We start from the raw sequence: 24,505 nt of genomic DNA, 5'->3' as shown, positions 1-24,505 counted from the left end.
CCACCAACCTTTCGGTTAACAGACGAACGCGCTAACCATTGCGCCACGGAAGCTTAGGAAATGATTGATTGTCAGGTATTGCGGAAAAATTTTGCCTTTTTACGTTGCTTCTAAAACTTCTAAACAACGCTCCCGGATGGGCTCGAACCACCAACCTTTCGGTTAACAGCCGAACGCGCTAACCATTGCGCCACGGAAGCTTAGAAAAAGATTGATTGCCGCGTATTGTGGAAAAATTTTGCCTTTTTACGTTACTTCTAAAACTACAAAACAACGCTAACGGGTGGGCTCGAACCACCAACCTTTCGGTTAACAGCCGAACGCGCTAACCATTGCGCCACGGAAGCTTAGAAAAAGATTGATTGCCGCGTATTGTGGAAAAACTTTGCCTTTTTACGTTACTTCTAAAACTTAAAACAACGCTCCCGGGTGGGCTCGAACCACCAACCTTTCGGTTAACAGCCGAACGCGCTAACCATTGCGCCACGGAAGCTTAGAGAAATATTGATTTTCACGTGTTGTGCCTTTTTACGTTACTTCTAAGACTTCCAAACAACGCTCCCGGTTGGGCTCGAACCACCAACCTTTCGGTTAACAGCCGAACGCGCTAACCATTGCGCCACGGAAGCTTAGAAAATGTTTGATTGTCAGGTATTGTGGAAAAATTTTCCTTTTTACGTTACTTCTAAGACTTCAAAACAACGCTCCCGGGTGGGCTCGAACGATCTCCTTTTCGGTTAACAGCCGAACGCGCTAACCATTGCGCCACGGAAGCTTAGAAAAAGATTGATTGTCATGTATTGTGGGAAAATTTTGCCTTTTTACGTTACTTCTAAGACTTCAAACCAAAGCTCTTGGGTGGGCTCGAACCACCAACCTTTCGGTTAACAGCCGAACGCGCTCACCATTGCGCCACGGAAGCTTAGAAAAACATTGATTGTCACGTATTGTGGAAAAATTTTGCCTTTTTACGTTACTTCTAAGACGTCAAAACAACGTTCCTGGGTGGGCTTGAACCACCAACCTTTCGGTTAACAGCCGAACGCGCTAACCATTGCGCCACGGAAGCTTAGAAAAAGATTGATTGCCGCGTATTGTGGAAAAACTTTGCCTTTTTACGTTACTTCTAAAACTTCAAAACAACGCTCCAGGGTGGGCTCGAACCACCAACATTTCGGTTAACAGCCGAACGCGCTAACCATTGCGCCACGGAAGCTTAGAGAAATATTGATTTTCACGTGTTGTGCCTTTTTGCGTTACTTCTAAGACTTCCAAACAACGCTCTCGGTTGGGCTCGAACCACCAATCTTTCGGTTAACAGCCGAACGCGCTAACCATTGCGCCACGGAAGCTAAGACAATGATTTATTGTCAGGTATTGCGGAAAAATTGTGACTTTTTACGTTACTTTTAAGACTTCAAAACAACGCTCAGTGGTAGCCTCGAACCACCAACCTTTCGGTTAACAGCTGAACGCGCTAACCATTGCGCCACGGAAGCTTAGAAAATGTTTGATTGTCAGGTATCGTGGAAAAATTTTGCCTTTTTACGTTACTTCTAAAACTTAAAACAACGCTCCCGGGTGGGCTCGAACCACCAACCTTTCGGTTAACAGCCGAACGCGCTAACCATTGCGCCACGGAAGCTTAGAGAAATATTGATTTTCACGTGTTGTGCCTTTTTACGTTACTTCTAAGACTTCCAAACAACGCTCCCGGGTGGGCTTGAACCACCAACCTTTCGGTTAACAGCCGAACGCGCTAACCATTGCGCCACGGAAGCTTAGAAAAAGATTGATTGTCATGTATTGTGGAAATATTTTGCCTTTTTACGTTACTTCTAAGACGTCAAAACAACGCTCCCGGGTGGGCTTGAACCACCAAGCTTTCGGTTAACAGCCGAACGCGCTAACCATTGCGCCACGGAAGCTTAGAAAAAGATTGATTGCCGCGTATTGTGGAAAAATTTTGCCTTTTTACGTTACTTCTAAAACTTCAAAACAACGCTCCCGGGTGGGCTCGAACCTCCAACCTTTCGGTTAACAGCCGAACGCGCTAACCATTGCGCCACGGAAGCTAAGAAAGTGATTGATTGTCAGGTATTGCGGAAAAATTGTGACTTTTTACGTTACTTTTAAGACTTCAAAACAACGCTCAGTGGTAGCCTCGAACCACCAACCTTTCGGTTAACAGCCGAACGCGCTAACCATTGCGCCACGGAAGCTTAGAAAATGTTTGATTGTAAGGTATCGTGGAAAAATTTTGCCTTTTTACGTTACTTCTAAGACTTCAAAACAACTCTCCCGGGTGGGCTTGAACCACCAACCTTTCGGTTAACAGCCGAACGCGCTAACCATTGCGCCACGGAAGCTTAGAAAAAGATTGATTGTCATGTATTGTGGAAAAATTTTGCCTATTTACGTTACTTCTAAGACGTCAAAACAACGCTCCCGGGTGGGCTTGAACCACCAACCTTTCGGTTAACAGCCGAACGCGCTAACCATTGCGCCACGGAAGCTTAGAAAATGATTGATTGCCGCGTATTGTGGAAAAAGTTTGCCTTTTTACGTTACTTCTATAACTTCTAAACAACGCTCCCGGGTGGGCTCGAACCTCCAACCTTTCGGTTAACAGCCGAACGCGCTAACCATTGCGCCACGGAATCTTATAGAAGTATTGACTTTCACGTATTGTGGAAAAATTGTGCCTTTTCACGTTACTTCTAAGACTTCCAAACAACGCTCCCGGTTGGGCTCGAACCACCAACCTTTCGGTTAACAGCCGAACGCGCTAACCATTGCGCCACGGAACCTAAGAAAGTGATTGATTGTCAGGTATTACGGAAAAATTGTGACTTTTTACGTTACTTCTAAGACTTCAAAACAACGCTCAGTGGTAGGCTCGAACCACCAACCTTTCGGTTAACAGACGAACGCGCTAACCATTGCGCCACGGAAGCTTAGGAAATGATTGATTGTCAGGTATTGCGGAAAAATTTTGCCTTTTTACGTTGCTTCTAAAACTTCTAAACAACGCTCCCGGATGGGCTCGAACCACCAACCTTTCGGTTAACAGCCGAACGCGCTAACCATTGCGCCACGGAAGCTTAGAAAAAGATTGATTGCCGCGTATTGTGGAAAAATTTTGCCTTTTTACGTTACTTCTAAAACTACAAAACAACGCTAACGGGTGGGCTCGAACCACCAACCTTTCGGTTAACAGCCGAACGCGCTAACCATTGCGCCACGGAAGCTTAGAAAAAGATTGATTGCCGCGTATTGTGGAAAAACTTTGCCTTTTTACGTTACTTCTAAAACTTAAAACAACGCTCCCGGGTGGGCTCGAACCACCAACCTTTCGGTTAACAGCCGAACGCGCTAACCATTGCGCCACGGAAGCTTAGAGAAATATTGATTTTCACGTGTTGTGCCTTTTTACGTTACTTCTAAGACTTCCAAACAACGCTCCCGGTTGGGCTCGAACCACCAACCTTTCGGTTAACAGCCGAACGCGCTAACCATTGCGCCACGGAAGCTTAGAAAATGTTTGATTGTCAGGTATTGTGGAAAAATTTTCCTTTTTACGTTACTTCTATGACTTCAAAACAACGCTCCCGGGTGGGCTCGAACGATCTCCTTTTCGGTTAACAGCCGAACGCGCTAACCATTGCGCCACGGAAGCTTAGAAAAAGATTGATTGTCATGTATTGTGGGAAAATTTTGCCTTTTTACGTTACTTCTAAGACTTCAAACCAAAGCTCTTGGGTGGGCTCGAACCACCAACCTTTCGGTTAACAGCCGAACGCGCTCACCATTGCGCCACGGAAGCTTAGAAAAACATTGATTGTCACGTATTGTGGAAAAATTTTGCCTTTTTACGTTACTTCTAAGACGTCAAAACAACGTTCCTGGGTGGGCTTGAACCACCAACCTTTCGGTTAACAGCCGAACGCGCTAACCATTGCGCCACGGAAGCTTAGAAAAAGATTGATTGCCGCGTATTGTGGAAAAACTTTGCCTTTTTACGTTACTTCTAAAACTTCAAAACAACGCTCCAGGGTGGGCTCGAACCACCAACATTTCGGTTAACAGCCGAACGCGCTAACCATTGCGCCACGGAAGCTTAGAGAAATATTGATTTTCACGTGTTGTGCCTTTTTGCGTTACTTCTAAGACTTCCAAACAACGCTCTCGGTTGGGCTCGAACCACCAATCTTTCGGTTAACAGCCGAACGCGCTAACCATTGCGCCACGGAAGCTAAGACAATGATTTATTGTCAGGTATTGCGGAAAAATTGTGACTTTTTACGTTACTTCTAAAACTTAAAACAACGCTCCCGGGTGGGCTCGAACCACCAACCTTTCGGTTAACAGCCGAACGCGCTAACCATTGCGCCACGGAAGCTTAGAGAAATATTGATTTTCACGTGTTGTGCCTTTTTACGTTACTTCTAAGACTTCCAAACAACGCTCCCGGGTGGGCTTGAACCACCAACCTTTCGGTTAACAGCCGAACGCGCTAACCATTGCGCCACGGAAGCTTAGAAAAAGATTGATTGTCATGTATTGTGGAAATATTTTGCCTTTTTACGTTACTTCTAAGACGTCAAAACAACGCTCCCGGGTGGGCTTGAACCACCAAGCTTTCGGTTAACAGCCGAACGCGCTAACCATTGCGCCACGGAAGCTTAGAAAAAGATTGATTGCCGCGTATTGTGAAAAAATTTTGCCTTTTTACGTTACTTCTAAAACTTCAAAACAACGCTCCCGGGTGGGCTCGAACCTCCAACCTTTCGGTTAACAGCCGAACGCGCTAACCATTGCGCCGCGGAAGCTTATAGAAGTATTGACTTTCACGTATTGTGGAAAAATTGTGCCTTTTCACGTTACTTCTAAGACTTCCAAACAACGCTCCCGGTTGGGCTCGAACCACCAACCTTTCGGTTAACAGCCGAACGCGCTAACCATTGCGCCACGGAAGCTAAGAAAATGATTGATTGTCACGTATTGTGGAAAAATTTTGCCTTTTTACGTTACTTCTAAGACGTCAAAACAACGTTCCTGGGTGGGCTTGAACCACCAACCTTTCGGTTAACAGCCGAACGCGCTAACCATTGCGCCACGGAAGCTTAGAGAAATATTGATTTTCACGTGTTGTGCCTTTTTACGTTACTTCTAAGACTTCCAAACAACGCTCCCGATTGGGCTCGAATCACCAACCTTTCGGTTAACAGCCGAACGCGCTAACCATTGCGCCACGGAAGCTAAGAAAGTAATTGATTGTCAGGTATTGCGGAAAAATTTTGCCTTTTTACGTTACTTCTAAGACTTCAAAACAACGCTCCCGGGTGGGCTTGAACCACCAACCTTTCGGTTAACAGCCGAACGCGCTAACCATTGCGCCACGGAAGCTTAGAAAATGATTGATTGTCAGGTATTGCGGAAAAATTTTGCCTTTTTACGTTACTTCTAAAACTTCGAAACAACGCTCCCGGGTGGGCTCGAACCACCAACCTTTCGGTTAACAGCCGAACGCGCTAACCATTGCGCCACGGAAGCTTAGAAAAAGATTGATTGCCGCGTATTGTGGAAAAATTTTGCCTTTTTACGTTACTTCTAAAACTTCAAAACAACGCTCCCGGGTGGGCTCGAACCACCAACCTTTCGGTTAACAGCCGAACGCGCTAACCATTGCGCCACGGAAGCTTAGAAAAAGATTGATTGCCGCGTATTGTGGAAAAACTTTGCCTTTTTACGTTACTACTAAAACTTCAAAACAACGCTCCCGGGTGGGCTCGAACCACCAACATTTCGGTTAACAGCCGAACGCGCTAACCATTGCGCCACGGAAGCTTAGAGAAATATCGATTTTCACGTGTTGTGCCTTTTTACGTTACTTCTAAAACTTCAAAACAACGCTCCCGGGTGGGCTCGAACCACCAACATTTCGGTTAACAGCCGAACGCGCTAACCATTGCGCCACGGAAGCTTAGAGAAATATTGATTTTCACGTGTTGTGCCTTTTTACGTTACTTCTAAGACTTCCAAACAACGCTCTCGGTTGGGCTCGAACCACCAATCTTTCGGTTAACAGCCGAACGCGCTAACCATTGCGCCACGGAAGCTAAGACAATGATTTATTGTCAGGCATTGCGGAAAAATTGTGACTTTTTACGTTACTTTTAAGACTTCAAAACAACGCTCAGTGGTAGCCCTGAACCACCAACCTTTCGGTTAACAGCCGAACGCGCTAACCATTGCGCCACGGAAGCTTAGAAAATGTTTGATTGTCAGGTATTGTGGAAAAATTTTGCCTTTTTACGTTACTTCTAAGACGTCAAAACAACGCTCCCGGGTGGGCTTGAACCACCAACCTTTCGGTTAACAGCCGAACGCGCTAACCATTGCGCCACGGAAGCTTAGAAAAAGATTGATTGTCATGTATTGTGGAAAAATTTTGTTTTTTTACGTTACTTCTAAGACGTCAAAACAACGCTCCCGGGTGGGCTTGAACCACCAACCTTTCGGTTAACAGCCGAACGCGCTAACCATTGTGCCACGGAAGCTTAGAAAATGATTGATTGTCAGGTATTGCGGAAAAATTTTGCCTTTTTACGTTACTTCTAAAACTTCTAAACAACGCTCCCGGGTGGGCTCGAACCACCAACATTTCGGTTAACAGCCGAACGCGCTAACCATTGCGCCACGGAAGCTTAGAAAAAGATTGATTGCCGCGTATTGTGGAAAAACTTTGCCTTTTTACGTTACTTCTAAAACTTCAAAACAACGCTCCAGGGTGGGCTCGAACCACCAACATTTCGGTTAACAGCCGAACGCGCTAACCATTGCGCCACGGAAGCTTAGAGAAATATTGATTTTCACGTGTTGTGCCTTTTTGCGTTACTTCTAAGACTTCCAAACAACGCTCTCGGTTGGGCTCGAACCACCAATCTTTCGGTTAACAGCCGAACGCGCTAACCATTGCGCCACGGAAGCTAAGACAATGATTTATTGTCAGGTATTGCGGAAAAATTGTGACTTTTTACGTTACTTCTAAAACTTAAAACAACGCTCCCGGGTGGGCTCGAACCACCAACCTTTCGGTTAACAGCCGAACGCGCTAACCATTGCGCCACGGAAGCTTAGAGAAATATTGATTTTCACGTGTTGTGCCTTTTTACGTTACTTCTAAGACTTCCAAACAACGCTCCCGGGTGGGCTTGAACCACCAACCTTTCGGTTAACAGCCGAACGCGCTAACCATTGCGCCACGGAAGCTTAGAAAAAGATTGATTGTCATGTATTGTGGAAATATTTTGCCTTTTTACGTTACTTCTAAGACGTCAAAACAACGCTCCCGGGTGGGCTTGAACCACCAAGCTTTCGGTTAACAGCCGAACGCGCTAACCATTGCGCCACGGAAGCTTAGAGAAATATTGATTTTCACGTGTTGTGCCTTTTTGCGTTACTTCTAAGACTTCCAAACAACGCTCTCGGTTGGGCTCGAACCACCAATCTTTCGGTTAACAGCCGAACGCGCTAACCATTGCGCCACGGAAGCTAAGACAATGATTTATTGTCAGGTATTGCGGAAAAATTGTGACTTTTTACGTTACTTCTAAAACTTAAAACAACGCTCCCGGGTGGGCTCGAACCACCAACCTTTCGGTTAACAGCCGAACGCGCTAACCATTGCGCCACGGAAGCTTAGAGAAATATTGATTTTCACGTGTTGTGCCTTTTTACGTTACTTCTAAGACTTCCAAACAACGCTCCCGGGTGGGCTTGAACCACCAACCTTTCGGTTAACAGCCGAACGCGCTAACCATTGCGCCACGGAAGCTTAGAAAAAGATTGATTGTCATGTATTGTGGAAATATTTTGCCTTTTTACGTTACTTCTAAGACGTCAAAACAACGCTCCCGGGTGGGCTTGAACCACCAAGCTTTCGGTTAACAGCCGAACGCGCTAACCATTGCGCCACGGAAGCTTAGAAAAAGATTGATTGCCGCGTATTGTGAAAAAATTTTGCCTTTTTACGTTACTTCTAAAACTTCAAAACAACGCTCCCGGGTGGGCTCGAACCTCCAACCTTTCGGTTAACAGCCGAACGCGCTAACCATTGCGCCGCGGAAGCTTATAGAAGTATTGACTTTCACGTATTGTGGAAAAATTGTGCCTTTTCACGTTACTTCTAAGACTTCCAAACAACGCTCCCGGTTGGGCTCGAACCACCAACCTTTCGGTTAACAGCCGAACGCGCTAACCATTGCGCCACGGAAGCTAAGAAAATGATTGATTGTCACGTATTGTGGAAAAATTTTGCCTTTTTACGTTACTTCTAAGACGTCAAAACAACGTTCCTGGGTGGGCTTGAACCACCAACCTTTCGGTTAACAGCCGAACGCGCTAACCATTGCGCCACGGAAGCTTAGAGAAATATTGATTTTCACGTGTTGTGCCTTTTTACGTTACTTCTAAGACTTCCAAACAACGCTCCCGATTGGGCTCGAATCACCAACCTTTCGGTTAACAGCCGAACGCGCTAACCATTGCGCCACGGAAGCTAAGAAAGTAATTGATTGTCAGGTATTGCGGAAAAATTTTGCCTTTTTACGTTACTTCTAAGACTTCAAAACAACGCTCCCGGGTGGGCTTGAACCACCAACCTTTCGGTTAACAGCCGAACGCGCTAACCATTGCGCCACGGAAGCTTAGAAAATGATTGATTGTCAGGTATTGCGGAAAAATTTTGCCTTTTTACGTTACTTCTAAAACTTCGAAACAACGCTCCCGGGTGGGCTCGAACCACCAACCTTTCGGTTAACAGCCGAACGCGCTAACCATTGCGCCACGGAAGCTTAGAAAAAGATTGATTGCCGCGTATTGTGGAAAAATTTTGCCTTTTTACGTTACTTCTAAAACTTCAAAACAACGCTCCCGGGTGGGCTCGAACCACCAACCTTTCGGTTAACAGCCGAACGCGCTAACCATTGCGCCACGGAAGCTTAGAAAAAGATTGATTGCCGCGTATTGTGGAAAAACTTTGCCTTTTTACGTTACTACTAAAACTTCAAAACAACGCTCCCGGGTGGGCTCGAACCACCAACATTTCGGTTAACAGCCGAACGCGCTAACCATTGCGCCACGGAAGCTTAGAGAAATATCGATTTTCACGTGTTGTGCCTTTTTACGTTACTTCTAAAACTTCAAAACAACGCTCCCGGGTGGGCTCGAACCACCAACATTTCGGTTAACAGCCGAACGCGCTAACCATTGCGCCACGGAAGCTTAGAGAAATATTGATTTTCACGTGTTGTGCCTTTTTACGTTACTTCTAAGACTTCCAAACAACGCTCTCGGTTGGGCTCGAACCACCAATCTTTCGGTTAACAGCCGAACGCGCTAACCATTGCGCCACGGAAGCTAAGACAATGATTTATTGTCAGGCATTGCGGAAAAATTGTGACTTTTTACGTTACTTTTAAGACTTCAAAACAACGCTCAGTGGTAGCCCTGAACCACCAACCTTTCGGTTAACAGCCGAACGCGCTAACCATTGCGCCACGGAAGCTTAGAAAATGTTTGATTGTCAGGTATTGTTTAAAAATTTTGCCTTTTTACGTTACTTCTAAGACGTCAAAACAACGCTCCCGGGTGGGCTTGAACCACCAACCTTTCGGTTAACAGCCGAACGCGCTAACCATTGCGCCACGGAAGCTTAGAAAAAGATTGATTGTCATGTATTGTGGAAAAATTTTGTTTTTTTACGTTACTTCTAAGACGTCAAAACAACGCTCCCGGGTGGGCTTGAACCACCAACCTTTCGGTTAACAGCCGAACGCGCTAACCATTGTGCCACGGAAGCTTAGAAAATGATTGATTGTCAGGTATTGCGGAAAAATTTTGCCTTTTTACGTTACTTCTAAAACTTCTAAACAACGCTCCCGGGTGGGCTCGAACCACCAACATTTCGGTTAACAGCCGAACGCGCTAACCATTGCGCCACGGAAGCTTAGAGAAATATCGATTTTCACGTGTTGTGCCTTTTTACGTTACTTCTAAAACTTCAAAACAACGCTCCCGGGTGGGCTCGAACCACCAACATTTCGGTTAACAGCCGAACGCGCTAACCATTGCGCCACGGAAGCTTAGAGAAATATTGATTTTCACGTGTTGTGCCTTTTTACGTTACTTCTAAGACTTCCAAACAACGCTCTCGGTTGGGCTCGAACCACCAATCTTTCGGTTAACAGCCGAACGCGCTAACCATTGCGCCACGGAAGCTAAGACAATGATTTATTGTCAGGCATTGCGGAAAAATTGTGACTTTTTACGTTACTTTTAAGACTTCAAAACAACGCTCAGTGGTAGCCCTGAACCACCAACCTTTCGGTTAACAGCCGAACGCGCTAACCATTGCGCCACGGAAGCTTAGAAAATGTTTGATTGTCAGGTATTGTGGAAAAATTTTGCCTTTTTACGTTACTTCTAAGACGTCAAAACAACGCTCCCGGGTGGGCTTGAACCACCAACCTTTCGGTTAACAGCCGAACGCGCTAACCATTGCGCCACGGAAGCTTAGAAAAAGATTGATTGTCATGTATTGTGGAAAAATTTTGTTTTTTTACGTTACTTCTAAGACGTCAAAACAACGCTCCCGGGTGGGCTTGAACCACCAACCTTTCGGTTAACAGCCGAACGCGCTAACCATTGTGCCACGGAAGCTTAGAAAATGATTGATTGTCAGGTATTGCGGAAAAATTTTGCCTTTTTACGTTACTTCTAAAACTTCTAAACAACGCTCCCGGATGGGCTCGAACCACCAAGCTTTCGGTTAACAGCCGAACGCGCTAACCATTGCGCCACGGAAGCTTAGAAAAAGATTGATTGCCGCGTATTGTGGAAAAATTTTGCCTTTTTACGTTACTTCTAAAACTTCAAAACAACGCTCCCGGGTGGGCTCGAACCACCAACATTTCGGTTAACAGCCGAACGCGCTAACCATTGCGCCACGGAAGCTTAGAGAAATATTGATTTTCACGTGTTGTGCCTTTTTACGTTACTTCTAAAACTTCAAAACAACGCTCCCGGGTGGGCTCGAACCACCAACATTTCGGTTAACAGCCGAACGCGCTAACTATTGCGCCACGGAAGCTTAGAGAAATATTGATTTTCACGTGTTGTGCCTTTTTACGTTACTTCTAAGACTTCCAAACAACGCTCTCGGTTGGGCTCGAACCACCAATCTTTCGGTTAACAGCCGAACGCGCTAACCATTGCGCCACGGAAGCTAAGACAATGATTTATTGTCAGGTATTGTGGAAAAATTTTCCTTTTTACGTTACTTCTAAGACTTCAAAACAACGCTCCCGGGTGGGCTCGAACGATCTCCTTTTCGGTTAACAGCCGAACGCGCTAACCATTGCGCCACGGAAGCTTAGAAAAAGATTGATTGTCATGTATTGTGGGAAAATTTTGCCTTTTTACGTTACTTCTAAGACTTCAAACCAAAGCTCTTGGGTGGGCTCGAACCACCAACCTTTCGGTTAACAGCCGAACGCGCTCACCATTGCGCCACGGAAGCTTAGAAAAACATTGATTGTCACGTATTGTGGAAAAATTTTGCCTTTTTACGTTACTTCTAAGACGTCAAAACAACGTTCCTGGGTGGGCTTGAACCACCAACCTTTCGGTTAACAGCCGAACGCGCTAACCATTGCGCCACGGAAGCTTAGAAAAAGATTGATTGCCGCGTATTGTGGAAAAACTTTGCCTTTTTACGTTACTTCTAAAACTTCAAAACAACGCTCCAGGGTGGGCTCGAACCACCAACATTTCGGTTAACAGCCGAACGCGCTAACCATTGCGCCACGGAAGCTTAGAGAAATATTGATTTTCACGTGTTGTGCCTTTTTGCGTTACTTCTAAGACTTCCAAACAACGCTCTCGGTTGGGCTCGAACCACCAATCTTTCGGTTAACAGCCGAACGCGCTAACCATTGCGCCACGGAAGCTAAGACAATGATTTATTGTCAGGTATTGCGGAAAAATTGTGACTTTTTACGTTACTTTTAAGACTTCAAAACAACGCTCAGTGGTAGCCTCGAACCACCAACCTTTCGGTTAACAGCTGAACGCGCTAACCATTGCGCCACGGAAGCTTAGAAAATGTTTGATTGTCAGGTATCGTGGAAAAATTTTGCCTTTTTACGTTACTTCTAAAACTTAAAACAACGCTCCCGGGTGGGCTCGAACCACCAACCTTTCGGTTAACAGCCGAACGCGCTAACCATTGCGCCACGGAAGCTTAGAGAAATATTGATTTTCACGTGTTGTGCCTTTTTACGTTACTTCTAAGACTTCCAAACAACGCTCCCGGGTGGGCTTGAACCACCAACCTTTCGGTTAACAGCCGAACGCGCTAACCATTGCGCCACGGAAGCTTAGAAAAAGATTGATTGTCATGTATTGTGGAAATATTTTGCCTTTTTACGTTACTTCTAAGACGTCAAAACAACGCTCCCGGGTGGGCTTGAACCACCAAGCTTTCGGTTAACAGCCGAACGCGCTAACCATTGCGCCACGGAAGCTTAGAAAAAGATTGATTGCCGCGTATTGTGGAAAAATTTTGCCTTTTTACGTTACTTCTAAAACTTCAAAACAACGCTCCCGGGTGGGCTCGAACCTCCAACCTTTCGGTTAACAGCCGAACGCGCTAACCATTGCGCCGCGGAAGCTTATAGAAGTATTGACTTTCACGTATTGTGGAAAAATTGTGCCTTTTCACGTTACTTCTAAGACTTCCATACAACGCTCCCGGTTGGGCTCGAACCACCAACCTTTCGGTTAACAGCCGAACGCGCTAACCATTGCGCCACGGAAGCTAAGAAAATGATTGATTGTCACGTATTGTGGAAAAATTTTGCCTTTTTACGTTACTTCTAAGACGTCAAAACAACGTTCCTGGGTGGGCTTGAACCACCAACCTTTCGGTTAACAGCCGAACGCGCTAACCATTGCGCCACGGAAGCTTAGAGAAATATTGATTTTCACGTGTTGTGCCTTTTTACGTTACTTCTAAGACTTCCAAACAACGCTCCCGATTGGGCTCGAATCACCAACCTTTCGGTTAACAGCCGAACGCGCTAACCATTGCGCCACGGAAGCTAAGAAAGTAATTGATTGTCAGGTATTGCGGAAAAATTTTGCCTTTTTACGTTACTTCTAAGACTTCAAAACAACGCTCCCGGGTGGGCTTGAACCACCAACCTTTCGGTTAACAGCCGAACGCGCTAACCATTGCGCCACGGAAGCTTAGAAAATGATTGATTGTCAGGTATTGCGGAAAAATTTTGCCTTTTTACGTTACTTCTAAAACTTCGAAACAACGCTCCCGGGTGGGCTCGAACCACCAACCTTTCGGTTAACAGCCGAACGCGCTAACCATTGCGCCACGGAAGCTTAGAAAAAGATTGATTGCCGCGTATTGTGGAAAAATTTTGCCTTTTTACGTTACTTCTAAAACTTCAAAACAACGCTCCCGGGTGGGCTCGAACCACCAACCTTTCGGTTAACAGCCGAACGCGCTAACCATTGCGCCACGGAAGCTTAGAAAAAGATTGATTGCCGCGTATTGTGGAAAAACTTTGCCTTTTTACGTTACTACTAAAACTTCAAAACAACGCTCCCGGGTGGGCTCGAACCACCAACATTTCGGTTAACAGCCGAACGCGCTAACCATTGCGCCACGGAAGCTTAGAGAAATATCGATTTTCACGTGTTGTGCCTTTTTACGTTACTTCTAAAACTTCAAAACAACGCTCCCGGGTGGGCTCGAACCACCAACATTTCGGTTAACAGCCGAACGCGCTAACCATTGCGCCACGGAAGCTTAGAGAAATATTGATTTTCACGTGTTGTGCCTTTTTACGTTACTTCTAAGACTTCCAAACAACGCTCTCGGTTGGGCTCGAACCACCAATCTTTCGGTTAACAGCCGAACGCGCTAACCATTGCGCCACGGAAGCTAAGACAATGATTTATTGTCAGGCATTGCGGAAAAATTGTGACTTTTTACGTTACTTTTAAGACTTCAAAACAACGCTCAGTGGTAGCCCTGAACCACCAACCTTTCGGTTAACAGCCGAACGCGCTAACCATTGCGCCACGGAAGCTTAGAAAATGTTTGATTGTCAGGTATTGTGGAAAAATTTTGCCTTTTTACGTTACTTCTAAGACGTCAAAACAACGCTCCCGGGTGGGCTTGAACCACCAACCTTTCGGTTAACAGCCGAACGCGCTAACCATTGCGCCACGGAAGCTTAGAAAAAGATTGATTGTCATGTATTGTGGAAAAATTTTGTTTTTTTACGTTACTTCTAAGACGTCAAAACAACGCTCCCGGGTGGGCTTGAACCACCAACCTTTCGGTTAACAGCCGAACGCGCTAACCATTGTGCCACGGAAGCTTAGAAAATGATTGATTGTCAGGTATTGCGGAAAAATTTTGCCTTTTTACGTTACTTCTAAAACTTCTAAACAACGCTCCCGGATGGGCTCGAACCACCAAGCTTTCGGTTAACAGCCGAACGCGCTAACCATTGCGCCACGGAAGCTTAGAAAAAGATTGATTGCCGCGTATTGTGGAAAAATTTTGCCTTTTTACGTTACTTCTAAAACTTCAAAACAACGCTCCCGGGTGGGCTCGAACCACCAACATTTCGGTTAACAGCCGAACGCGCTAACCATTGCGCCACGGAAGCTTAGAGAAATATTGATTTTCACGTGTTGTGCCTTTTTACGTTACTTCTAAAACTTCAAAACAACGCTCCCGGGTGGGCTCGAACCACCAACATTTCGGTTAACAGCCGAACGCGCTAACTATTGCGCCACGGAAGCTTAGAGAAATATTGATTTTCACGTGTTGTGCCTTTTTACGTTACTTCTAAGACTTCCAAACAACGCTCTCGGTTGGGCTCGAACCACCAATCTTTCGGTTAACAGCCGAACGCGCTAACCATTGCGCCACGGAAGCTAAGACAATGATTTATTGTCAGGCATTGCGGAAAAATTGTGACTTTTTACGTTACTTTTAAGACTTCAAAACAACGCTCAGTGGTAGCCTCGAACCACCAACCTTTCGGTTAACAGCCGAACGCGCTAACTATTGCGCCACGGAAGCTTAGAAAATGTTTGATTGTCAGGTATTGTGGAAAAATTTTGCCTTTTTACGTTACTTCTAAGACTTCAAAACAAAGCTCTTGGGTAGGCTCGAACCTCCAACCTTTCGGTTAACAGCCGAACGCGCTAACCATTGCGCCACGGAAGCTTAGAAAAAGATTGATTGCCGCGTATTGTGGAAAAACTTTGCCTTTTTACGTTACTACTAAAACTTCAAAACAACGCTCCCGGGTGGGCTCGAACCACCAACATTTCGGTTAACAGCCGAACGCGCTAACCATTGCGCCACGGAAGCTTAGAGAAATATCGATTTTCACGTGTTGTGCCTTTTTACGTTACTTCTAAAACTTCAAAACAACGCTCCCGGGTGGGCTCGAACCACCAACATTTCGGTTAACAGCCGAACGCGCTAACCATTGCGCCACGGAAGCTTAGAGAAATATTGATTTTCACGTGTTGTGCCTTTTTACGTTACTTCTAAGACTTCCAAACAACGCTCTCGGTTGGGCTCGAACCACCAATCTTTCGGTTAACAGCCGAACGCGCTAACCATTGCGCCACGGAAGCTAAGACAATGATTTATTGTCAGGCATTGCGGAAAAATTGTGACTTTTTACGTTACTTTTAAGACTTCAAAACAACGCTCAGTGGTAGCCCTGAACCACCAACCTTTCGGTTAACAGCCGAACGCGCTAACCATTGCGCCACGGAAGCTTAGAAAATGTTTGATTGTCAGGTATTGTGGAAAAATTTTGCCTTTTTACGTTACTTCTAAGACGTCAAAACAACGCTCCCGGGTGGGCTTGAACCACCAACCTTTCGGTTAACAGCCGAACGCGCTAACCATTGCGCCACGGAAGCTTAGAAAAAGATTGATTGTCATGTATTGTGGAAAAATTTTGTTTTTTTACGTTACTTCTAAGACGTCAAAACAACGCTCCCGGGTGGGCTTGAACCACCAACCTTTCGGTTAACAGCCGAACGCGCTAACCATTGTGCCACGGAAGCTTAGAAAATGATTGATTGTCAGGTATTGCGGAAAAATTTTGCCTTTTTACGTTACTTCTAAAACTTCTAAACAACGCTCCCGGATGGGCTCGAACCACCAAGCTTTCGGTTAACAGCCGAACGCGCTAACCATTGCGCCACGGAAGCTTAGAAAAAGATTGATTGCCGCGTATTGTGGAAAAATTTTGCCTTTTTACGTTACTTCTAAAACTTCAAAACAACGCTCCCGGGTGGGCTCGAACCACCAACATTTCGGTTAACAGCCGAACGCGCTAACCATTGCGCCACGGAAGCTTAGAGAAATATTGATTTTCACGTGTTGTGCCTTTTTACGTTACTTCTAAAACTTCAAAACAACGCTCCCGGGTGGGCTCGAACCACCAACATTTCGGTTAACAGCCGAACGCGCTAACTATTGCGCCACGGAAGCTTAGAGAAATATTGATTTTCACGTGTTGTGCCTTTTTACGTTACTTCTAAGACTTCCAAACAACGCTCTCGGTTGGGCTCGAACCACCAATCTTTCGGTTAACAGCCGAACGCGCTAACCATTGCGCCACGGAAGCTAAGACAATGATTTATTGTCAGGCATTGCGGAAAAATTGTGACTTTTTACGTTACTTTTAAGACTTCAAAACAACGCTCAGTGGTAGCCTCGAACCACCAACCTTTCGGTTAACAGCCGAACGCGCTAACTATTGCGCCACGGAAGCTTAGAAAATGTTTGATTGTCAGGTATTGTGGAAAAATTTTGCCTTTTTACGTTACTTCTAAGACTTCAAAACAAAGCTCTTGGGTAGGCTCGAACCTCCAACCTTTCGGTTAACAGCCGAACGCGCTAACCATTGCGCCACGGAAGCTTAGAAAAAGATTTATTGTCATGTATTGTGGAAAAATTTTGCCTTTTTACGTTACTTCGAAGACTTCAAAACAAAGCTCTTGGGTGGGCTCGAACCACCAACCTTTCGGTTAACAGCCGAACGCGCTAACCATTGCGCCACGGAAGCTTAGAAAAAGATTGATTGTCATGTATTGTGGAAAAATTTTGCCTTTTTACGTTACTTCTAAGACTTCCAAACAACGCTCCCGATCGGGCTCGAACCACCAACCTTTCGGTTAACAGCCGAACGCGCTAACCATTGCGCCACGGAAGCTAAGAAAGTGATTGATTGTCAGGTATTGCGGAAAAATTGTGACTTTTTACGTTACTTCTAAGACTTCAAAACAACGCTCAGTGGTAGGCTCAAACCACCAACCTTTCGGTTAACAGCCGAACGCGCTAACCATTGCGCCACGGAAGCTTAGAAAATGATTGATTGTCAGGTATTGCGGAAAAATTTTGCCTTTTTACGTTACTTCTAAAACTTCTAAACAACGCTCCCGGGTGGGCTTGAACCACCAACCTTTCGGTTAACAGCCGAACGCGCTAACCATTGCGCCACGGAAGCTTAGAAAAAGATGGATTGCCGCGTATTGTGGAAAAATTTTGCCTTTTTACGTTACTTCTAAAACTTCAAAACAACGCTCCCGGGTGGGCTCGAACCTCCAACCTTTCGGTTAACAGCCGAACGCGCTAACCATTAAGCCACGGAAGCTTAGAAAAATATTGATTGTCATGTATTGTGGAAAAATTTTGCCTTTTTACGTTAATTCTAAAACTTCAAAACAACGCTCCCGGGTGGGCTCGAACCACCAACATTTCGGTTAACAGCTGAACGCGCTAACCATTGCGCCACGGAAGCTTAGAGAAATATTGATTTTCACGTGTTGTGCCTTTTTACGTTACTTCTAAAACTTCAAAACAACGCTCCCGGGTGGGCTCGAACCACCAACATTTCGGTTAACAGCCGAACGCGCTAACCATTGCGCCACGGAAGCTTAGAGAAATATTTTATTTCACGTGTTGTGCCTTTTTACGTTACTTCTAAGACTTCCAAACAACGCTCTCGGTTGGGCTCGAACCACCAATCTTTCGGTTAACAGCCGAACGCGCTAACCATTGCGCCACGGAAGCTAAGACAATGATTTATTGTCAGGTATTGCGGAAAAATTGTGACTTTTTACGTTACTTTTAAGACTTCAAAACAACGCTCAGTGGTAGCCTCGAACCACCAACCTTTCGGTTAACAGCCGAACGCGCTAACCATTGCGCCACGGAAGCTTAGAAAATGTTTGATTGTCAGGAATTGTGGAAAAATTTTGCCTTTTTACGTTACTTCTAAGACTTCAAAACAACGCTCCCGGGTGGGCTTGAACCACCAACCTTTCGGTTAACAGCCGAACGCGCTAACCATTGCGCCACGGAAGCTTAGAAAAAGATTGATTGTCATGTATTGTGGAAAAATTTTGCCTTTTTACGTTACTTCTAAGACGTCAAAACAACGCTCCCGGGTGGGCTTGAACCACCAACCTTTCGGTTAACAGCCGAACGCGCTAACCATTGTGCCACGGAAGCTTAGAAAATGATTGATTGTCAGGTATTGCGGAAAAGTTTGCCTTTTTACGTTACTTCTAAAACTTCTAAACAACGCTCCCGGGTGGGCTCGAACCACCAAGCTTTCGGTTAACAGCCGAACGCGCTAACCATTGCGCCACGGAAGCTTAGAAAAAGATTGATTGCCGCGTATTGTGGAAAAATTTTGCCTTTTTACGTTACTTCTAAAACTTCAAAACAACGCTCCCGGGTGGGCTCGAACCTCAAACCTTTCGGTTAACAGCCGAACGCGCTAACCATTAAGCCACGGAAGCTTAGAAAAAGATTGATTGTCATGTATTGTGGAAAAATTTTGCCTTTTTACGTTAATTCTAAAACTTCAAAACAACGCTCCCGGGTGGGCTCGAACCACCAACATTTCGGTTAACAGCCGAACGCGCTAACCATTGCGCCAAGGAAGCTTAGAGAAATATTGATTTTCACGTGTTGTGCCTTTTTACGTTACTTCTAAAACTTCAAAACAACGCTCCCGGGTGGGCTCGAACCACCAACATTTTGGTTAACAGCCGAACGCGCTAACCATTGCGCCACGGAAGCTTAGAGAAATATTGATTTTCACGTGTTGTGCCTTTTTACGTCACTTCTAAGACGTCAAAACAACGCTCCCGGGTGGGCTTGAACCACCAACCTTTCGGTTAACAGCCGAACGCGCTAACCATTGTGCCACGGAAGCTTAGAAAATGATTGATTGTCAGGTATTGCGGAAAAGTTTGCCTTTTTACGTTACTTCTAAAACTTCTAAACAACGCTCCCGGGTGGGCTCGAACCACCAAGCTTTCGGTTAACAGCCGAACGCGCTAACCATTGCGCCACGGAAGCTTGGAAAAAGATTGATTGTCATGTATTGTGGAAAAATTTTGCCTTTTTACGTTACTTCTAAGACTTCCAAACAACGCTCCCGATTGGGCTCGAACCACCAACCTTTCGGTTAACAGCCGAACGCGCTAACCATTAAGCCACGGAAGCTTAGAAAAAGATTGATTGTCAGGTATTGCGGAAAAATTTTGCCTTTTTACGTTACTTCTAAAACTTCAAAACAACGCTCCCGGGTGGGCTCGAACCTCCAACCTTTCGGTTAACAGCCGAACGCGCTAACCATTAAGCCACGGAAGCTTAGAAAAAGATTGATTGTCATGTATTGTGGAAAAATTTTGCCTTTTTACGTTAATTCTAAAACTTCAAAACAACGCTCCCGGGTGGGCTCGAACCACCAACATTTCGGTTAACAGCCGAACGCGCTAACCATTGCGCCACGGAAGCTTAGAGAAATATTGATTTTCACGTGTTGTGCCTTTTTACGTTACTTCTAAAACTTCAAAACAACGCTCCCGGGTGGGCTCGAACCACCAACATTTCGGTTAACAGCCGAACGCGCTAACCATTGCGCCACGGAAGCTTAGATAAATATTGATTTTCACGTGTTGTGCCTTTTTACGTCACTTCTAAGACTTCCAAACAACGCTCTCGGTTGGGCTCGAACCACCAATCTTTCGGTTAACAGCCGAACGCGCTAACCATTGCGCCACGCAAGCTAAGACAATGATTTATTGTCAGGTATTGCGGAAAAATTGTGACTTTTTACGTTACTTTTAAGACTTCAAAACAACGCTCAGTGGTAGACTCGAACCACCAACCTTTCGGTTAACAGCCGAACGCGCTAACCATTGCGCCACGGAAGCTTAGAAAATGTTTGATTGTCAGGTATTGTGGAAAAATTTTGCCTTTTTACGTTACTTCTAAGACTTCAAAACAACGCTCCCGGGTGGGCTTGAACCACCAACCTTTCGGTTAACAGCCGAACGCGCTAACCATTGCGCCACGGAAGCTTAGAAAAAGATTGATTGTCATGTATTGTGGAAAAATTTTGCCTTTTTACGTTACTTCTAAAACTTCAAAACAACGCTCCCGGGTGGGCTCGAACCTCCAACCTTTCGGTTAACAGCCGAACGCGCTAACCATTAAGCCACGGAAGCTTAGAAAAATATTGATTGTCATGTATTGTGGAAAAATTTTGCCTTTTTACGTTAATTCTAAAACTTCAAAACAACGCTCCCGGGTGGGCTCGAACCACCAACATTTCGGTTAACAGCTGAACGCGCTAACCATTGCGCCACGGAAGCTTAGAGAAATATTGATTTTCACGTGTTGTGCCTTTTTACGTTACTTCTAAAACTTCAAAACAACGCTCCCGGGTGGGCTCGAACCACCAACATTTCGGTTAACAGCCGAACGCGCTAACCATTGCGCCACGGAAGCTTAGAGAAATATTTTTTTTCACGTGTTGTGCCTTTTTACGTTACTTCTAAGACTTCCAAACAACGCTCTCGGTTGGGCTCGAACCACCAATCTTTCGGTTAACAGCCGAACGCGCTAACCATTGCGCCACGGAAGCTAAGACAATGATTTATTGTCAGGTATTGCGGAAAAATTGTGACTTTTTACGTTACTTTTAAGACTTCAAAACAACGCTCAGTGGTAGCCTCGAACCACCAACCTTTCGGTTAACAGCCGAACGCGCTAACCATTGCGCCACGGAAGCTTAGAAAATGTTTGATTGTCAGGTATTGTGGAAAAATTTTGCCTTTTTACGTTACTTCTAAGACTTCAAAACAACGCTCCCGGGTGGGCTTGAACCACCAACCTTTCGGTTAACAGCCGAACGCGCTAACCATTGCGCCACGGAAGCTTAGAAAAAGATTGATTGTCATGTATTGTGGAAAAATTTTGCCTTTTTACGTTACTTCTAAGACGTCAAAACAACGCTCCCGGGTGGGCTTGAACCACCAACCTTTCGGTTAACAGCCGAACGCGCTAACCATTGTGCCACGGAAGCTTAGAAAATGATTGATTGTCAGGTATTGCGGAAAAGTTTGCCTTTTTACGTTACTTCTAAAACTTCTAAACAACGCTCCCGGGTGGGCTCGAACCACCAAGCTTTCGGTTAACAGCCGAACGCGCTAACCATTGCGCCACGGAAGCTTAGAAAAAGATTGATTGCCGCGTATTGTGGAAAAATTTTGCCTTTTTACGTTACTTCTAAAACTTCAAAACAACGCTCCCGGGTGGGCTCGAACCTCCAACCTTTCGGTTAACAGCCGAACGCGCTAACCATTAAGCCACGGAAGCTTAGAAAAAGATTGATTGTCATGTATTGTGGAAAAATTTTGCCTTTTTACGTTAATTCTAAAACTTCAAAACAACGCTCCCGGGTGGGCTCGAACCACCAACATTTCGGTTAACAGCCGAACGCGCTAACCATTGCGCCAAGGAAGCTTAGAGAAATATTGATTTTCACGTGTTGTGCCTTTTTACGTTACTTCTAAAACTTCAAAACAACGCTCCCGGGTGGGCTCGAACCACCAACATTTTGGTTAACAGCCGAACGCGCTAACCATTGCGCCACGGAAGCTTAGAGAAATATTGATTTTCACGTGTTGTGCCTTTTTACGTCACTTCTAAGACGTCAAAACAACGCTCCCGGGTGGGCTTGAACCACCAACCTTTCGGTTAACAGCCGAACGCGCTAACCATTGTGCCACGGAAGCTTAGAAAATGATTGATTGTCAGGTATTGCGGAAAAGTTTGCCTTTTTACGTTACTTCTAAAACTTCTAAACAACGCTCCCGGGTGGGCTCGAACCACCAAGCTTTCGGTTAACAGCCGAACGCGCTAACCATTGCGCCACGGAAGCTTGGAAAAAGATTGATTGTCATGTATTGTGGAAAAATTTTGCCTTTTTACGTTACTTCTAAGACTTCCAAACAACGCTCCCGATTGGGCTCGAACCACCAACCTTTCGGTTAACAGCCGAACGCGCTAACCATTAAGCCACGGAAGCTTAGAAAAAGATTGATTGTCAGGTATTGCGGAAAAATTTTGCCTTTTTACGTTACTTCTAAAACTTCAAAACAACGCTCCCGGGTGGGCTCGAACCTCCAACCTTTCGGTTAACAGCCGAACGCGCTAACCATTAAGCCACGGAAGCTTAGAAAAAGATTGATTGTCATGTATTGTGGAAAAATTTTGCCTTTTTACGTTAATTCTAAAACTTCAAAACAACGCTCCCGGGTGGGCTCGAACCACCAACATTTCGGTTAACAGCCGAACGCGCTAACCATTGCGCCACGGAAGCTTAGAGAAATATTGATTTTCACGTGTTGTGCCTTTTTACGTTACTTCTAAAACTTCAAAACAACGCTCCCGGGTGGGCTCGAACCACCAACATTTCGGTTAACAGCCGAACGCGCTAACCATTGCGCCACGGAAGCTTAGATAAATATTGATTTTCACGTGTTGTGCCTTTTTACGTCACTTCTAAGACTTCCAAACAACGCTCTCGGTTGGGCTCGAACCACCAATCTTTCGGTTAACAGCCGAACGCGCTAACCATTGCGCCACGCAAGCTAAGACAATGATTTATTGTCAGGTATTGCGGAAAAATTGTGACTTTTTACGTTACTTTTAAGACTTCAAAACAACGCTCAGTGGTAGACTCGAACCACCAACCTTTCGGTTAACAGCCGAACGCGCTAACCATTGCGCCACGGAAGCTTAGAAAATGTTTGATTGTCAGGTATTGTGGAAAAATTTTGCCTTTTTACGTTACTTCTAAGACTTCAAAACAACGCTCCCGGGTGGGCTTGAACCACCAACCTTTCGGTTAACAGCCGAACGCGCTAACCATTGCGCCACGGAAGCTTAGAAAAAGATTGATTGTCATGTATTGTGGAAAAATTTTGCCTTTTTACGTTACTTCTAAGACGTCAAAACAACGCTCCCGGGTGGGCTTGAACCACCAACCTTTCGGTTAACAGCCGAACGCGCTAACCATTGTGCCACGGAAGCTTAGAAAATGATTGATTGTCAGGTATTGCGGAAAAATTTTGCCTTTTTACGTTACTTCTAAAACTTCTAAACAACGCTCCCGGGTGGGCTCGAACCACCAAGCTTTCGGTTAACAGCCGAACGCGCTAATCATTGCGCCACGGAAGCTTAGAAAAAGATTGATTGCCGCGTATTGTGGAAAAATTTTGCCTTTTTACGTTACTTCTAAAACTTCAAAACAACGCTCCCGGGTGGGCTCGAACCTCCAACCTTTCGGTTAACAGCCGAACGCGCTAACCATTGCGCCACGGAAGCTTAGAAAAAAATTTATTGTCATGTATTGTGGAAAAATTTTGCCTTTTTACGTTACTTCGAAGACTTCAAAACAAAGCTCTTGGGTGGGCTCGAACCACCAACCTTTCGGTTAACAGCCGAACGCGCTAACCATTGCGCCACGGAAGCTTAGAAAATGTTTGATTGTCAGGTATTGTGGAAAAATTTTGCCTTTTTACGTTACTTCTAAGACGTCAAAACAACGCTCCCGGGTGGGCTTGAACCACCAACCTTTCGGTTAACAGCCGAACGCGCTAACCATTGTGCCACGGAAGCTTAGAAAATGATTGATTGTCAGGTATTGCGGAAAAATTTTGCCTTTTTACGTTACTTCTAAAACTTCTAAACAACGCTCCCGGGTGGGCTCGAACCACCAAGCTTTCGGTTAACAGCCGAACGCGCTAATCATTGCGCCACGGAAGCTTAGAAAAAGATTGATTGCCGCGTATTGTGGAAAAAATTTGCCTTTTTACGTTACTTCTAAAACTTCAAAACAACGCTCCCGGGTGGGCTCGAACCTCCAACCTTTCGGTTAACAGCCGAACGCGCTAACCATTGCGCCACGGAAGCTTAGAAAAAAATTTATTGTCATGTATTGTGGAAAAATTTTGCGTTTTTACGTTACTTCGAAGACTTCAAAACAAAGCTCTTGGGTGGGCTCGAACC

At 45.2% G+C, this 24,505-nt stretch overlaps 13 non-coding genes across 13 annotated transcripts; all 13 read right to left on the bottom strand.

Annotated features, from left to right (window-relative positions):
* Positions 1-420: 420 nt before the first annotated feature.
* TRNAN-GUU (transfer RNA asparagine (anticodon GUU)) lies at positions 421-493 on the bottom strand. Its single transcript has one exon. It is a non-coding gene; the product is annotated as a tRNA-Asn (tRNA).
* Positions 494-1,572: 1,079 nt separating this feature from the next.
* Positions 1,573-1,645, bottom strand: TRNAN-GUU (transfer RNA asparagine (anticodon GUU)). Its single transcript has one exon. It is a non-coding gene; the product is annotated as a tRNA-Asn (tRNA).
* Positions 1,646-3,324: 1,679 nt separating this feature from the next.
* Positions 3,325-3,397, bottom strand: TRNAN-GUU (transfer RNA asparagine (anticodon GUU)). The gene has a single exon. It is a non-coding gene; the product is annotated as a tRNA-Asn (tRNA).
* A 932-nt stretch (positions 3,398-4,329) lies between these two features.
* On the bottom strand, positions 4,330-4,402 carry TRNAN-GUU (transfer RNA asparagine (anticodon GUU)). The gene has a single exon. It is a non-coding gene; the product is annotated as a tRNA-Asn (tRNA).
* A 1,081-nt stretch (positions 4,403-5,483) lies between these two features.
* TRNAN-GUU (transfer RNA asparagine (anticodon GUU)) lies at positions 5,484-5,556 on the bottom strand. Its single transcript has one exon. It is a non-coding gene; the product is annotated as a tRNA-Asn (tRNA).
* Positions 5,557-5,630: 74 nt separating this feature from the next.
* TRNAN-GUU (transfer RNA asparagine (anticodon GUU)) lies at positions 5,631-5,703 on the bottom strand. The gene has a single exon. It is a non-coding gene; the product is annotated as a tRNA-Asn (tRNA).
* Positions 5,704-7,066: 1,363 nt separating this feature from the next.
* On the bottom strand, positions 7,067-7,139 carry TRNAN-GUU (transfer RNA asparagine (anticodon GUU)). The gene has a single exon. It is a non-coding gene; the product is annotated as a tRNA-Asn (tRNA).
* Positions 7,140-7,631: 492 nt separating this feature from the next.
* Positions 7,632-7,704, bottom strand: TRNAN-GUU (transfer RNA asparagine (anticodon GUU)). The gene has a single exon. It is a non-coding gene; the product is annotated as a tRNA-Asn (tRNA).
* Positions 7,705-8,785: 1,081 nt separating this feature from the next.
* Positions 8,786-8,858, bottom strand: TRNAN-GUU (transfer RNA asparagine (anticodon GUU)). Its single transcript has one exon. It is a non-coding gene; the product is annotated as a tRNA-Asn (tRNA).
* Positions 8,859-8,932: 74 nt separating this feature from the next.
* TRNAN-GUU (transfer RNA asparagine (anticodon GUU)) lies at positions 8,933-9,005 on the bottom strand. The gene has a single exon. It is a non-coding gene; the product is annotated as a tRNA-Asn (tRNA).
* Positions 9,006-12,234: 3,229 nt separating this feature from the next.
* Positions 12,235-12,307, bottom strand: TRNAN-GUU (transfer RNA asparagine (anticodon GUU)). Its single transcript has one exon. It is a non-coding gene; the product is annotated as a tRNA-Asn (tRNA).
* Positions 12,308-13,388: 1,081 nt separating this feature from the next.
* Positions 13,389-13,461, bottom strand: TRNAN-GUU (transfer RNA asparagine (anticodon GUU)). The gene has a single exon. It is a non-coding gene; the product is annotated as a tRNA-Asn (tRNA).
* Positions 13,462-13,535: 74 nt separating this feature from the next.
* TRNAN-GUU (transfer RNA asparagine (anticodon GUU)) lies at positions 13,536-13,608 on the bottom strand. The gene has a single exon. It is a non-coding gene; the product is annotated as a tRNA-Asn (tRNA).
* Positions 13,609-24,505: the final 10,897 nt, after the last annotated feature.

The sequence above is a fragment of the Phalangium opilio genome, unplaced genomic scaffold, assembly GCF_054372755.1.
Source record: "Phalangium opilio isolate 3A_F unplaced genomic scaffold, DU_Popi_V2 ptg000053l_1, whole genome shotgun sequence".
Taxonomy (NCBI): domain Eukaryota; kingdom Metazoa; phylum Arthropoda; class Arachnida; order Opiliones; family Phalangiidae; genus Phalangium; species Phalangium opilio.
The sequence above is the reverse complement of the archived record's forward strand: the minus strand, read 5'-3'. Positions and strand labels throughout refer to the sequence as shown.